Source organism: Manis pentadactyla, chromosome 3, assembly GCF_030020395.1.
Source record: "Manis pentadactyla isolate mManPen7 chromosome 3, mManPen7.hap1, whole genome shotgun sequence".
Classification (NCBI taxonomy): Eukaryota; Metazoa; Chordata; class Mammalia; order Pholidota; family Manidae; genus Manis; species Manis pentadactyla.
Genome location: NC_080021.1, coordinates 137,758,205 through 137,774,350, shown reverse-complemented (window position 1 = coordinate 137,774,350; position 16,146 = coordinate 137,758,205). Strand labels below are relative to the sequence as shown.

Below are 16,146 nucleotides of genomic sequence, written 5' to 3'. Positions count from 1 at the left end.
TGTCACATTTTGGTGATTCTTGTATTATTTCAACCTTTTTCATTATTATTTTATTTGTTGTGGTGATCTGTGCTCTGTGACCATGATTTGCTGAAAGCTCAGATGATCGTCAGCATCTTTTAGCAATAAGGTATTTTGAAATTAAGGTTTGTAAGTTTTTTTTTTAGACCTAATGCGATTGCATACTCAATAGACTACAGTATAGTATAAACATAACTTTTATATGCACTGGGAAATTGAAGTATTCATTGACTTGCTTTATTGTGATTCTGGCTGTGTTGCAGTGGTCTGAAACTGAACCCACAGTATCTATGAGGTATGCTTGTATATTGTTTTCAAGGGCAGAGGAGGTCCAAGAGAACGTGGAATAGGAGAGACATGATCCAAAATTTGGAAGGAATCAAAAGTCCTCCAAGTTGATTGGAGATGAGGGTTGAGTTCTGGAGTAGGAAGACATAAGTCTGAGGAATCAAGCCTCATATAACAAGGCTTAATGGGTGCTTAAGGACACATCACCTGTGGGGCATGTGAAGGATGAACTGGAATGGTGGTGGGCGGTAAGGCTTGGTGGCTGAGGGGAGGAGAGTGAGGTGGAGGCCAGTCAAGATGCTTTCTCAGGTTACACCGGTGTTTCTTATCCCTTAAAAATGATCACTCTCTTCTGACTTCTTAGACACTCTTTTCCTGATCACCAACTCCATCACATTTTTAATACCAGAGATATATTGTCTGTTTATTATACACTGTATGTATGCCTATGTTTAGACGTAAAGACTTCTAAAAGAGAATCCTCTCTCCGAGATCTAATTTCCACCAGCTTTGGGGTGAGCTCTGCTGAGAACACATGGTACAGCAGAGGTGAGCAGAGCAGAATTAGTCAGGTGATGATAGGGAGCACAGAAAGGGGATGGAAAGGTGAAGTCTCCTTCGAGATGACAGGTGACAGTTTTTGAAAAATGTGTGGAGAGAAGATAGGAGAGGAACATGAACCATCCTTCTGAGGGAAGAAGACTTCTCCACTACCTGGTCATCCTCCCTCTCACTACACTCTCTCTGACGTGTCAGCCTCCCTCCCTAAGAGGTTGTGTTTAGGTCACCTCAGCTTGGAGGCTGAGAAGGTAATTCCCTAGAGAATCCATAGAACTCCACCATTCCAATTTTGTAAAGCGAGGAATGGCTGTCCCTGTCCCACACACCTACTTCATATTTTCTGCCTCATTTTGTGTTCATGCTCTAGGCTAATGGCCCATGGGAAAACTACGTGGGCCAATTGGTCAGAGTTCAGTTTTCTTCAAAGCCCAGAGGCAAGCTTACCTTGAAGTAGCTCAGGTCTGTGGTTGGAATGGGTGCCCTTCCTCATGCTGTGGGAGGGACCATTTGTGGCAGCTTCTCAGGGATCCTACCTATGGTGAGGTTTGGATGGCTAGAAACATACCCTTGCTTTCTTAGCCTTGGTCTAGAATGCTCTTAGAATGCTGAAGCTGACTCACACTAATAACATTAAAGTGTTGGAACGGAGAGCATTAGGATGTGTGTTTTAATTATTTGGTTGGAGAGAAAGAGGCAGCAGATTGTTTTCTATTTGTTTTTCTTTCATTCACAGATGAAGATGCAGCCCTGGTAAGCACACTGGTTTGGTTGTAGGACAGTTACACTGGAATTGTTCTGAACGATGGGCAAACTGTTGGTCTGGGAGAAAAATACACCATAAATCTGCATATTTCTAATGTAGACTCAATTAAATTTGAATACAGCCTTGCGTGTACATTTTGTTAACAGCTGACTGACTCCACCCTCCATATTGACGGAATTGGGTATTTCAATAGTTTTGCTGGTGAGAAAATGTGGTATGTAAGAAGTTTGCTAGACTAAGTATCAGAAGATCTGATTTCTCATCTTGGCTTTGTCCCTTACCAGCCGTATGATTTTGCATAACATGGACATTTTCTCACTTTTAAGGTCTCACCCTACCTGCCTCATGTGGTTGTGGCAGGAATTTAGTGGGTAGAGGCTGCGGTGGGCCTTAAGGGAAACTTTTCTTGCTGATTCAGTTTCCTCAAAGGACCCAAAGCCAAAAGCAATTGGGAACAGACCAGCACTCCGGGGCAGGCTCCCAGGTGTGTGGGCAGCTTTACAATATGTAAGGGAAGGCCGGACGATGCAAGGGATGCAAGGCAATGGGGAGCAGTGCTGGGTGAGAGCTGTCGACAAGCTGGGTGTTTCTCCTCCCTGGGGTGGAGGCACAAACTCCCCCCAGTAAGCAGGAACACAAGAGAACCATCTAGAAAGCTAGACTCCTCCTCTTTGGAATTTAGGGTTTTGGGTCTATTACCTGATGTACACTTAAAAAAAATTGTACCCACAAAAGAGTTTGTGGCTGAGGCTGCTCCAGTGACAGAGAAAGTAGTCAGGGCTGCAGCAGGAGGGATCTGCATTCGCGCTGCAAAGCTGTGTGCTTCCCTGGGGCAGCTGAGGAGCACACTGAATGTGCCAGCCCTGAGGAAGCCAGCATGGATGGCTAGATGCCAGCGGCTGAGAGATGCATAAGAGGGACGGCTGCCTGCGTTATGTTCGTGTTCTGGCCTCCATCCAGCAAATGGCATGCCCCTCCCTTCACTCTCAAAAATGAACATTGCAGTTCAGATGATGAATGCACAGTTCAGCCACTCTAAGCATGCATGGCAATTCAGGAAAGGCATCTCAGAGGTCAGAGAATGACAAATGGGTGTTCCCATTAAACTATCTCAGTGGGAATGAGTCAGTATTTGCACACTGGGCACTCCAGAGGACCTGTGCCAGGTCACAAATGTCTGCATGAAGGAAGATGAGGTCGACTATACAAGCTATCTTTGGAGTCAGCCAGGGTTCCACCAGAGAAACAGTACCAGTAGGAGATACAGAGTAAGGGATTTATTGCGAGGAATTGGTTTATGTGATTATGGGGACTAGGCAAGTCAGAAACCCGCAAGGGCAGGACATCAGGAAGGGCACAATAGACTCTTGGCAAAGGTTAAAGCTGCCAAGTCCATGGGTGGAGCTTCTGTGGTTGAAAGGCCTCAGTGCTGCTTGAAAAGACTTTCAACTGATTGTGTCAGGCTTACCCACGTTATCTAAGACAAGTGCCTTACTTAAAATCCACTGGTATTGGACGTTAGTCACATCTACAAAATACCTCCACAGCAACACCTAGATTAGTGTTTGATTGACTAACCAAGCATTATAGCCCAGCTAAGCTGATGCATAAAACTGAACATCATATCACCCAAATCAGGATACTTTTAAGAGTAAAAAGTGGTGGTAAAAATAAATGAAATTGCATGATTTTTGGAAACATTTTATTTAGTGGTCAATAATACTAATTAGTTTTGTTGTGTCTGTGGACCTAAAAGAAGTTGTATTTTTAATCAATTTTAGCAAAATTCTTTATAAAAAATTAAATGTAACATCCATGTTTATATTCATTAACTGAACACTAAAGAAAGCAAGCAGAGTAATTAATCTTGGTACAGGTTTTTAGCTGTATCTGTTTCTAATACTATGTCATTGATTTTTTCTGAAGAATGCTGTTTTCAAAATATTCTCTTCATATTTAATATTTTTCAAAGTACTGCCTGGAATCTTTTTCAAAGTTGAGCTTGAAATTTGAAATTCTGACACTTATTTTCAAGTGATATTTGTTTGACATGCTCTGACTACATCAAGTAGGAAGTTTGTAAACTTACAAAAAATACAGCTAAATGGAGGATATTCTTAATTCTAATTTTTTAAGTATTTACATTTGAAAATCAAACTAATTTCCAAGGAATACTTTTCTTCATATAATATGTTTATAAGACAAAACTCATAAAATGAATGGTTTCTGTTTTTAATTCCTGAAAATGTATCATCAATTTATATACTTCAAAATTTGAGGCCTTCTCAATTTCTTTTTATTCTGATACAGGATCTAAGTTTATCCAACTAAAAATAGAAACCTCAGCAAAATACACCTCTTAAAAGTTGAGCAATCCAAAGTACAATTATAGAAATTTCAAAATTAAATTTAGATACTGTTCGAGTTCTTTTAATTTGTTCAGTTGCTTTCTTGCTTTCATAGGAATAAATGTTCCTGACAGCCTGTTTGCAATTTTTTTTTCAGTGATTATAATTTCTTAAGAACTTCAAGTGCTTTTTGTGTTCTGCTTATTGAATAATTTCAAGACAGATGCTCCCCCAAACTTAAATGTAACCAAAGTTGGAGATTTATTTACCAAAAGTTTCAATACAAATGTTGGACACTTACATTGATTTGCAAAGTAACTCTTTAAATTTCAAACATTTATAAAACTGACAGAGCCACAAAGAATGAAACTGTGTGCTATCATGCTGCATTTTGTTCTTTTTCTTTGTATTCAACATAAATTTTGTTATAAATTTTTTTACATTCAGTTCCTCTAACTGAATATATGTAAATATTTGTAAATTTTTATAACTAGAGCATCTATACTGATGGTCAAATATTGGATGCAGTTATAAGTTATGTGTGTACTACAATCAATACAAAATATCTCTCTGACCTCTGGGTTTTTATTTTTTTTAAATCTTTTTATTTTGAAATAATTTTAGACTTACAGGAAAGTTGCAAAAGTTGTTCACACTTCCCCTTCGCCTGGCTTCCTCTACTGTTGACAACTTTTATAACTGTGATCAAAACCTACAGAGTAGGTACTGTGATCAAAACCAAGAAGTGAACATTTGTACAATATTTCCAACTAATCTACAGAGAATTTATTCAAATTTCAGGGGTATTTCCTCAAATGCCCTCTTCCTGTTCCAGGACACAATCCCACTGAGTTCAGTTGTTCTGTCACTTTTGTCCTCCAAGTTATGACAGTTTTGCATTTTTCCTCATCTTTCATGACCTTCATATGTTTGGTGGGTACTGGTGTAGAGTGAATCCAAATTTGAGTTTGTCTATGTTTTCTCATGATTATATTAAAATTGTGCATTTTTAGCAAGAATACTACAGCAGTGATCTTGTATCCTTCTTAATACATCAGATCAGGGCACTCATGATGCTAATAGGTCTTATTACTCAAGACATTAACCTCAATCACTTGGTTATGGCGTCCATTTGGTTTCTTCATTGTAAAGTTACTATTTCTCCCTGTATCATTGATATGATTTTAGTACCTATTGGTACATCTTAACCTGCAACAGTTATTACTGTGGTATTTGCCTAATGGTGATTTAAAAAATTTCTTCTACATTTATAGATTGGGATTCTTCTATAAAGAAGAGCTATCCTTTACCCCCTATTTATTTACTGATGCAATTATTCATTAATATCATTGTGTGCTCGTAATTATATTCTTCCCTAGGTTATAGAAAAATCTGGTACTATACTTAAAAAAAAACACATTATTGCAGTTTTACCATGGGGAGTTCTTCTAGGTTGTTTCCTTACCTTTTGGCATGACACCACCCTTTCTTAAACACTTTTTATTTTCTGGCACCACAAGATCTTCCAGGCTCATCTTCTATTTTTCCTAGCCTAGCCCTGGAGTCAACCTCTTTTCCTAAATTCCTCTTATTGAAGAATGGTATATAGATACCAAAATCTGGGTGCTAGGTGTGCTCAGATTGCTGTGAACTTATCATTGCTCCTAGGCTCTTTCAATGACAGAACTAGGAAACATATATACACACAATAGATTTATATTTCTATGTCTATCTGCATATATATGAGTCCACAGGGAGTTCACGTCTCTGATTACAATCCAACATGTACGTTCATTTTAGTCTCTCTCTTTCCTTATCTTTAGCTTTTTTTAAGCTTTCTTTAGCTTATCTATAATATATTTACTCATCAAAGAATAAAGTAAATAGTTGTATATTTACACTATATTGTACATTGGAAACCTTTGTAGCAAAGGTTTCACACTACTCTCTACATGGAAGGATTTCTCAGCCTGTTTCTTACCCCTGTTTCACATGAAAGCAGCCTATAATTTCTCATATTTCCCACTGACCCTGCCCTTAGTTGACAGCCATGGCAGCCCCCTGGCTTTCAGTGTGTTGAAGGTGCCAGTGTGGTTTATGTCATGGGCAGCAGCACAGCTGCCTGGTATACCGTGATGCTCATAGGGATATCCCTATCTATGCACTGCATACTGTCTTGATGAGGGAAATGCCATTACTTTGTATCTGAAAAAGGACTGGCATAAGGAGGGGCTTACTACTGTTGTCATCTCTCAGCTTTAACCACATATTATGGTGTACTCTGTCTTCTTTCTGCATTCTCTCATGCTGCCAGGCAAAGCCATGGCAGGAACTGGAAGAAGAGAGTACAGGTCTATCAGATCCCTCCTGGCTACTTTCATGTGATTGCTGGTAACAAACAATTCACTAGGGCTCCCAAGGTAAGCAGGACTTAGGTCAGGCTGGTAAGATCTCTCTCTCCTAATCCTCAGCTCAATGCAAATGTGAAGAAGCCAGACATGGCAGAGGGAAGAGAGCAAGAGAAGAGAAACAGCAAGGTAAAAAAAAAAAACACAGAGAAGCTTGTTACACCTCTTTCACCCCTGCAGACTTTCATGTGGCTTAAGTCTTGAAAGTCTTGGAAAATTAAAATTGCGTAAGATCTTAGCAGTTTGCTTTCACATTTAACTGGCTTTTTGATACCTGGAAAATCACTGGAAAAGTTATGGAATCTGCCTCATATTTCATCTAGGGTAGAGAAAAGTGATGTGGCAAAATTGGATTGAAAGCATTTTGTAAATGATAATGAGCTAGTTATATGCCCCATTTTCTTATTCTAAGTCACTTCCTCTTTCCTTCAAATATATATGTATATTTAATTTATATCCATGGGTATAATTCTATATTCATTTATATATATAATTCATGATGTATTTTACACTCGAAATGAGGAATTATTGCAAGTTCTCCTGTTTAATCCAGTATTCCTGAATTGTGTATGTGATTTTTCCAATGGAAGGTTGCTTCTTAAGAACATATATTGATCATAAAACTGTTTATTGGTTTCTTTTGTGTCACTGGCTGATGATCTCACACCAAGCTAAGAAGTGGAAAGCTACATTTCTCCATGTTTAGCAATCTTTTGACTTAGCTAAAGACAGATTTCACCTTCTGAGAAAAACACTTTGCCTGAGGTATGTTTTCCTTTTTTCAGAATGACTCCAGACAGGAAAAGGAAAGAGCAGATTATTTCTGTAGAAAAAACTGGAACCAAACAGATGACCTGTCTATTAACTTTGCCTTTTCTGTTTTGTTCTTCTTGTTTTGGGTACCGTAAATGGTAGAACCAGATGGAAGCTCTTCAAATCTGATAAAGAAAACAATAACAGTGCTACCCACCCCAAAACAGCCTCATTTTGGACAAGCTATGGACACGTTTCTAATTTATGTGATTTTAAGAGGAGATTTAAAGAGTCCTGAAAAGCTGGAGTTTCTAATGGAAAGGATGACAAACCCTTAACTACAAGTGTGTTGCCAGGCGCCACCATCATAAAAGGTGGCGAGCCTCCAGGAATACTGGCGGCTGCATGCCCGAACTTTATTAAATATCCAACTACAGCGTGCAGGCCTTGGCCAGCTTATAACTCATTTCAGCTGACACATTCCAGCTCATAATTAGTGTAGTACTTATATGGTCCTCACTTTTTAATTATTTTCCTGTAAAACAGGTCTGTTCCAAGAGACAAAGATTCGCTTCACTTGGCAACAGGAGAAATCTGTGAGGTTGGATTCTCTTGGTACTTACGCGTGACTGGGATCTACGGGAAAGGCAAGTAAGTTCAGCTTTCTTCTGCCTCCTCACAAAGCAGCATATAGATTCCCAGATTTCATTTCTGCCTCTGTTATCAGACTCTTTCCTTACAAAAGCTTATTTTTCTTTTGACCTGCTAAGGCATAGAAAATTGACCCCCTCTTTCCCTTGATCTTACTCTTCATGGATAAGGGCAGCCCATCAAATGGAATGGCCAGGATGTGCACAGATCAGTTAGATAATGGGTCTGCAACTAACACATTTCATGTTTGTCACTGATCCCTGCTGTTGCTGTCCTAGATTGGTAGCCTGTGCTGAGCTGAGGTGGAACAACATTTCCCAGCATTCCCCATCTGCATAGCAACGTACTGGCAGGGACCGCCGGGTGTGGGAGGTGGAAGTGACATGTGTGGTGGTCTTTTTGCCCAGGAGCTTGTAGCTGAGCTCTGGTCCTGCCACAGCTCTCATGTGTAGCTGCTTCTCTACCTTGCTGGTAGCATCCCCAGGCCCACTGTGTTATCCTTCAGCTTCTTCAACTTCTTTGCCAAGTGTGTATTTCACTCTGTGATGAAAGGTGCCAGAGTCACATCATTTAACTTGAATTTGTAGGGACACCAGTGTGGGTTTCAGTTCATCCTCATTGGTTGCAGCTCACTGTCAGGGGGTCCAGTTTGTCCTCACCCTGTCCCACTGCCCTTCTATCTTTCTTTCTCAAGTGCCTTCAGGGCCAGTGCCAGATACAGCAGCCTTCCATGGACTGTTTAATCATCTTACACCTATAATTGTGTAAGGTCAAATTACTGTAATAAATCTCTTGTTTTGTATCACTGCCAGCGATTTCCCTGCCCTGATCATGCTCTGCCCAACACAGTGGGCCCTGAACAACTTGGCCCTAGAAGTGTACCCAGGAAGGATTCAATCAATTCTTGTTGTTGAGGCAGACAGAACAGGTATCTTAGTCTCTTTTTACAGGCAAGGAAACTGGGGGCAGAGAGAGTGAATGATTGGACAGCCAGGAAATATCAGAGATGGGATTTGAACACCATATCCGGTAAGCCCTGACTGGACACCATATGTAAAATGCAATCAAAGAGGTAATATATGAAAAGATGCTCAATGTCACCAGTAAGCAGGATCATAAGAGATGCCACTTTCCATCCACCCAGGTGGCAAAAATTTTTAAAGTTTGATATGAGCAAGTGTTTTCTCCATAAGAGGGAGCTGTGAACTACTAGTTTCAGGTGGTATAGTCACTTTGGAGGATAAATGGGTATTTACTAAAATTTAAAAGATTCATATCCATGAGTCCTCAAATTAAATTTGCACCATCTACTCCAGCATACATTACCATGTGCACACCAGGAGGTATTGTCAAAGTTGTTAATTAGAACAAATAAATGTTCATTAATGTGATTATGACTAAAAGCATGGTGGTACATCATGTGCAGTATGCTGGTACATCCGTGGAATAAGGTAGATCTATACACACTGATGTGAGAAGATCTTCATGAATGTTGTGGAATGAATGAGAAGCAAACCATAAAATGATATGTGTATTTGTGGAGATACACAAATAAAACAGGGTTACAGGTTTTCCATGAGAAAATACATGTAAAAAAAACCACTTTAAATAATTAGCTATCTAATATTGGTGATAGAAGAGATGAAGAGGAGCTGGGATTGGGAGTGATAAAGTTGAGTTTAATTTATTATTTATTTATTTTACAAAGAAAACATATTCCTGAACTACTTGTATAATTAACATTTTTGTTTTATAAAAATTAAGGCAGTATGTCTGAAAGAGATTATAGATCTTGTTGAGTATTAAAAGAGAAATGGTATGTTTGAAATAATTTAGTTAACACTTTTCATTTCATAGATGAGGAAGTTGGGGCTCATAGACATAAAATAATTGGCTGGAGGCAGAATCCAATAAAAATTTGAAATCACGTTGTCTCACAAAAATTGGTAACAGAGTTCCTGGAATTTTTGTTGATAATATCTGAAATACTTTGATGAAGCGAGACTTTATTTAGGGCCACCATGGTGGGAACTGCCTGCACATACCAGAGCCAGCTTTGACACACATGATTTGGTCTTTTAACCGTGTTGCACAAGGGCTCTGTTAAGATCATGCCAACAGCAGAGGATCTTTAGGTCTTAAAGTCGATTGCTGATTCTATTAGTTTTTCTAACTTCTTCAGCCTTCATTGCCTAAGTAAATTGACTTTCTCTGTAATAGGTTCCAAAAATACTTTGATCTTTTTCCTTCTTCAAGATGGTCCACATCTGCAATATTTCCTTGGAAGGCAGAAAACTCAGAGATAGTTCCCTACAAAGCTCATTCTTCAAATCAACAGAAATATGTTGGTGGTTAATTCTGAGTTTATTCTGATGTCCTAAAATGGAGAGAACTGGGTACTGCTTCTACAAATGCAATTTCACCTGGCCTTCTCAAGGCTGAGAAATAACCACAGGTATAAATCCATTTGGCCTACAGCCTTCAGAACCTGAAACTTTGTACCCGTTAGCCAGCACCTGCTTGCAGGGATCTATCTGCTTGATAAATAGAATCTAATAGTCTCCTAACTTTTACTCATTATTGAAGTCCTATCTACATTATCCCTAATTCTGAAGGTCTTCTCTTAATCCCTGATGCTCACCCCTCTCTCTCCCCTTGGTGCCCCACTCTGGATCACTGGGGTGACCACATTGGTCTTGTAATTATCTACTCTGTGTTTTTCTCCTTCACTATATTGTGAACAGGGAGAACTAGGGAAAGCTGGGGCTGGTGGGAACTAGGTTAAGAGATAAGAAGTCTTATTTTTTCCTTTTCTGTGAGTGTCAGTATCTTCTATCCCCGTCTTTTCTACACATTTTTTCATCATACTTCCAACAACCTCACAGTATGTTATCTGAACAAATTGTTTAGAAGATGCCACTTTTGGAGAATATTCTCAGAACAATGACTTTCGTTGTCCCCCTCACTCTCCCATGCTCTGTGTCCACCTTGCAGACACTTTGTCTTAGACAGCAAACTCTTTCTGGGACTAGCATTTCCTCCTCCACCATCCTTTCCTCAAGGACGGTGACAACCCTTGTGGCTGCTGCCAGAAGCAATTCTACTCCTCTCCTTGGAATCTAAACCCTTCTTCTTAAACATGGTGCCAAGATGCAGAAATAAAAGTGCCCAAAGCAATTGCAACTGCCTATAGTTCTCTTAAGACATTTTATTCCATTGAATATTTCCATAAGTTTCACCCTCCCTCCCACAAAAATAAATAATTTTTTTGTGTGCTTCGATACCCAGGGGTATAGTGTTATACTAGATGCCATTTTCATCCTCTGAAAATTAAGAGGGGTGGGAGGTGATGGTCTTTGCTTCATCTCTATGCTGAGTCTCAGATGAGTCAGAATCGGAGATTGTCCAGCATCCAATCCCCTCTGGGTCTTGGTCACTTCAGGCTGATGTTTCTGAGCTTGGTTCAACAAGTATCAATGCAGATGTTACTCATCTTCTATCTACTGAAAAGAAAAACACTCCAGCCTACTGGGTTACTGGAACTGAAGTAAACATTGGCAACAAGTATGGAAGGACTGACTGATCTGCTGGTTTAATATTTTTCTACTTCAAGCTCTTAATGTGTATTGTGTGAATCATCTAACACTAAAATGTCAAGTGCTCTCTGAGGTTTCTCTGCTAATCATCCAGTGAGTTTTTCCTTCACAGTTTTTTATGTGACTGTGTGTGTGTGTGTGTGTGTGTGTGTGTGCATATGATTTTCCCCCATCTTTATTGATGTATAATTGACAGATAAACATTGTGTGTATTTAAAGCATACAACCTGATGTTTTGGTATATGCATACATTGTGAGGTAATGGCCATAATCAAGTTAATTAACGTATCCATTACTTCACGTAGTTAACATTTTCTTTGTCTTTTTTCTCGTGGTAAGAACATTTATGATTTACCTTCCTAGCAAGTCTCAAGTATACAATACATTATTGTTAACAATATGACTATATTTCTGTACATTAGAACCTTAGAAACTGAAACTTTGTACCCACTAACCAGCATCTTCCTCTCCCCCTCTTCCCTGGCCCCCTGGAAGCCACTATGCTATCTCTTCTTTTATGAGTTTGACTCTTAGAGTCTACGTGTAAGTGGAATCATGAAGTATTTGTTGTTCAGTGTCTGGTTTATTTCATGTAGCATAATGTCCTCCAGCTTCTTCCATGTTGTTGCAAATGGCAGGATTTCCATTTTTTTTTAAGTCTGAATAATATTCTGTGAATTTTAAAATGTCAAGGGTTCCATTGCTTAATTCTTGCACAGATTTATTGGAAAATGGGCCTTCTGATCTCTTACCCATCCACCGTGGTCTTCCGAGGTTTGACTCACAATATTTACAGGAAGAGAAATCCCACCAATGATACAAATGGATATGGTCCTCTGTAGGGAGGTGATGGCGAAAGGAGGAAACTAGTTGACATTTGATCAGAAGTAGCTTATTCTGCTACTAACAAAATCAATCAAAAAGTTTTGAGCATCTGCTGTGAGCTAGGTTCTTTGAGAATAAGAACTGTGAATAAAAAGTGATCCTATACCCAATGAGGGGAATATTATATCAATACATATAATAACAAAAAAATATTAAAATAAAATAATATAACAAAATAAATATCAACAATCATCAAGTCGTCCTACCATTCTCCTGTACTCTGTACTGCTTGTGGCAGTGGGGGAGTCTGCTGTGTTCCACCCTCTCTGTCTCTATAGGTCCTACGCTCTCAGGTGGTGCCTCACACCGACCCACCCCAAACCTCCGAGGAAGAACCCGTAGTACAACCTCTATGCTGTTCGCACAAGCTCATGCCAGGACTCAAGATCCCTTCCTTCTTAAAATGAGCATATGGGCTCACCACTCCAGCTAAGCCTGCAGCTTTGTCTCTGTGTCCCCAGTCCACTGCATGAGGAAGAGGTTACAAAGTGGGGTCCCCAGACCAGCCACATCAGCATCACCTGGGAACTTGTTAAAAAAGCAAATTCTCAGCTCCTGAATCAGAAAACCTCAGGTATGGGGCCCAGCGATCTGTGTTTCAAGTCTTCCAGGTGGCCCTGATGCCTTCTAAAATTCGAGAAGCACCGCGTTCAGCCTTTTCCCAAGGAGAAGCATTGCTCTGCAAGCACACCAAACACAGGGACTCCCCTCCAGCCCCACGGCTCCCCAGGCGAGGCAAGTCTCTGCGAGGACATTTGCACTTGCTCTTGACCTCCCCAACCCCTTGCCCTCAGCTCTTGCACTGCGTTAGAGATTTGATTTGACCTTCATTTTCAGATTTATTAATTCATTTATTTAGTTATTTTTCTGTTTTAGTGGCCTCTGATTGTGCATTGAGCTACCTAACGCAGACTGGAAGCAAATGTCTTTTATCAAATGTATCAGAGAATCTATTGTTTGAGCTAAAATTAAACCACAGGTATACATTTCCAAAGCAGTGCTCTCTCCTGAGGTTTTTATTGCTAAGGATGTGCCAAGCAGTTGTCTCCAAGTTGCCTGCCAATTTTCTTCAGAGATCTTGGGGTTGAGACAGAATTTCATGCCTTTCCACTTCTGGGGCTGGTAGAAGCCAGTTGTAGGGTCTCAACTTAGCATCAGGTTGTCCACACGTTTATGATCATGACAGTATTGTCACAGCCCTTGGAAAAAATCTGGTTGTTACCTGTGCCTGCTAAAGCCCATGGAAGATGGCTTTAGAGTGTGAGAAAGCTCTCGGAGTGGCCGGGAAAGAGACCCTTGGAGGATTCGGGTGCACTCTCCAGGTTTTCCGACTACCCTAGGTCTGTCCGTTTTCCTCTTTTGCTGGCTGATCCCTTTTGGCTTGTCTTTTAAAGACAGGTGAGCAAGTTCCTCACTTGCGCCCTGTCCTCATCTGCTGCCCCCTGGGGATGCTCCTCGTTCCCACATCCACATCCCAGATATGCATGTCCTGTTCCTTGCTGGATTGCTGCCACAGACTCATCCCACTGGAATCTCAACTTCGACAAATCCAAAGCAGTTACTGTCCCCAGACCCCAACCGGGTTCCTTGTCATTGTCCAATTAGACGCGCTGGGGAGTCTTTAGCTACTCCCCTCTGGCTGGGTATCTATCAGTTGGTGGGTTGCTCCTGTTTTGTCCCCAGCTGCCTCATGTCTCTGCCTTCTTGCCACTGTTCTACTTCAGTGAACAATTCTTTTGACAACTCTTGTTTATATTATTATAATAATCTTTCACCCAGTCACATTTCTTTTAATTTCTTACTGAATTTATGCATGCTCCATACCACCCAAAATTATCTTCCTAAAATACAGATCAGATTATTTCTTCTTATTTCAGCATGCTATTGCTCCAATTTGCCCTGTAATTGAATGAAGTTCCAGACCCCGAGGAGACATTCAAAGTTCCCTATGATGAAGCTGCCCAACTCACCTTTATGGACATCCTTCCGGCAGCATCTTGTCACAAAACCTCCAAGCTTGTTGTGCATTTGTGTCTTCCTAATTTCTTCGTTGGCTTGTCCCCCTGCACATTACCGCTGGCAGCCCTGTCTTCTACTCATCAAAATTCTACTCATTCATCACATTTACCTTAAATATCAGACTCTTCCATGGTACTTGTCCTTCCTTCTGTCAGAGCAAATTATTCCATCTGCCGACCTTCCCACTGGACTCAACTTCACTGTGATAGCTTTTAATTAACCTAGTTTTCCTATTAGCTTCTCTCTCACCAGATCTTTATCTCTGGGTAGCCCAGATATGGCTTTGGCCCGAATCACTTTGAATGTCTCCCTATCTGTTCTGTGGCCAGAGGAAATATAAGGCCCTACCTAGAGTTCTGCCAAAGGAAGGTGTACGTGGAGGTGTGTGTGTGTGTGTGTGTTGGGGATTCATTCTCCTAATTTTCTTTGCCCCTCTTGGCTTTGTTCACATGCTGAGTTGGATGACATCATTTTGTTCCTACCAGGGAACTGCTTCTTTGGTTCCATAACGGGAAATGTTTTTATTCCCTACACTGAGGCTTCATGAATTTGATAGACTGTCTGGAAAAATAATATTATTGGGTGGAGTGGTCACGGGGAAGACCATGTCACTTAGAGGCCCGGCTTCCTGCCCACAAGGACTTGTTTCCTGCTGCTCTCTCTCTTCCTCCTCTGTTCCATATCCTTGCTCTAACAGGTTGGCCAGGGGCTCCAGTTCACCTCCTTTCATTGACCAGAGAAGCTTCCTTTCCCCTCTAATGCCTGGGCCCAGCCACAGTGATGATTATATAAGTTTTACTTTTTACCTGGATATTAGTTAAAATATTAAACATATGCAGTTGCTTCTTAAAGGAAATCCTGGTGCCATGTTAGGATTATAAAATTTTCTTCTTCTCATCACATCTATATTCTCAAATTTTCTAGTACAATATTGCCCAGGATATTCAGAAATAAAAAAATTGGCTGCCCACTGTCCCAGTGCTTTCTGGTTTTAGGAGGAATCTCAGAATAGGTGGAAGTTGATGAGTTCAGATACTGAATTTCCGGGGGGTCTCTGGCATCGATACAAAGACCAGGGTGAATTAGAGACTGTTGGTGTCTGCTGTGCAGAGGCTAGTGTCCAGCATCGTGAACCGGAGGGCCTGTTGGTGGAGGATGGTGGTGACAGTGAGAGTCCATTGTCCCGGGTACCGTTAGGTATGTCCTAAAGAGAGAGCTCCCCCTGGCTGGATCAGAGCTGCTCTTTGCCTTCCTAGGTTCCCTCCAAGTCTGGTTCTTCCAGACTTTTCATAGATTCCTTGAGATACCTAACACCCATTCAGTGAATTTCTTTTTCTTTTTAAGTTAACCAATATCTGTTTTGGTACCCATAATGCACAAACATTTTGCATATGCCTTACACCTCAAAATATTTTAGACGAACATATTGCATGTTTAAAATCACCAAAATTATCAGCAATGATTCTTCTTATCATTTGGGTAATGTCAACTTGACCATCTTTTCCCTCTATCCTCATGTCGTATCTTCTGCAGATTTAGGACTAAATTTTTTATTTGACTGTAGAAGAGCTTAGGTTTTATTTAATTGTAAGAGAGGTTAAAATGTTCAGATATTCTTGACTCAGAAGATACACTAATTCCTGCTATGGTAGTTAACTCTAAGAGATGTGTCTGGGGAATTATATTTAATCTGTTTTTCTGAATGGAACAAGACTGCTTCTGGAAAAACCACTGCAGCAAAAGTCCCAAAGTCATTAGCAGACTTTAGTCATCTCTCAACTTCTTTAAAAGCTCCTCATCTTGGCAGGCCTGGGAAATGTCATCCACAGATGTTGAAGGGAGTGTCTATAGAC

At 40.4% G+C, this 16,146-nt stretch overlaps 1 long non-coding RNA gene across 1 annotated transcript; it reads left to right on the top strand.

Moving 5' to 3' along the window:
- The first annotated feature begins 7,629 nt into the window (after positions 1–7,629).
- On the top strand, positions 7,630–10,981 carry LOC130683176 (uncharacterized). The gene is made up of 3 exons (XR_008996791.1): positions 7,630–7,793; positions 8,744–8,822; positions 10,788–10,981. It is a non-coding gene; the product is annotated as an uncharacterized LOC130683176 (long non-coding RNA).
- Positions 10,982–16,146: the final 5,165 nt, after the last annotated feature.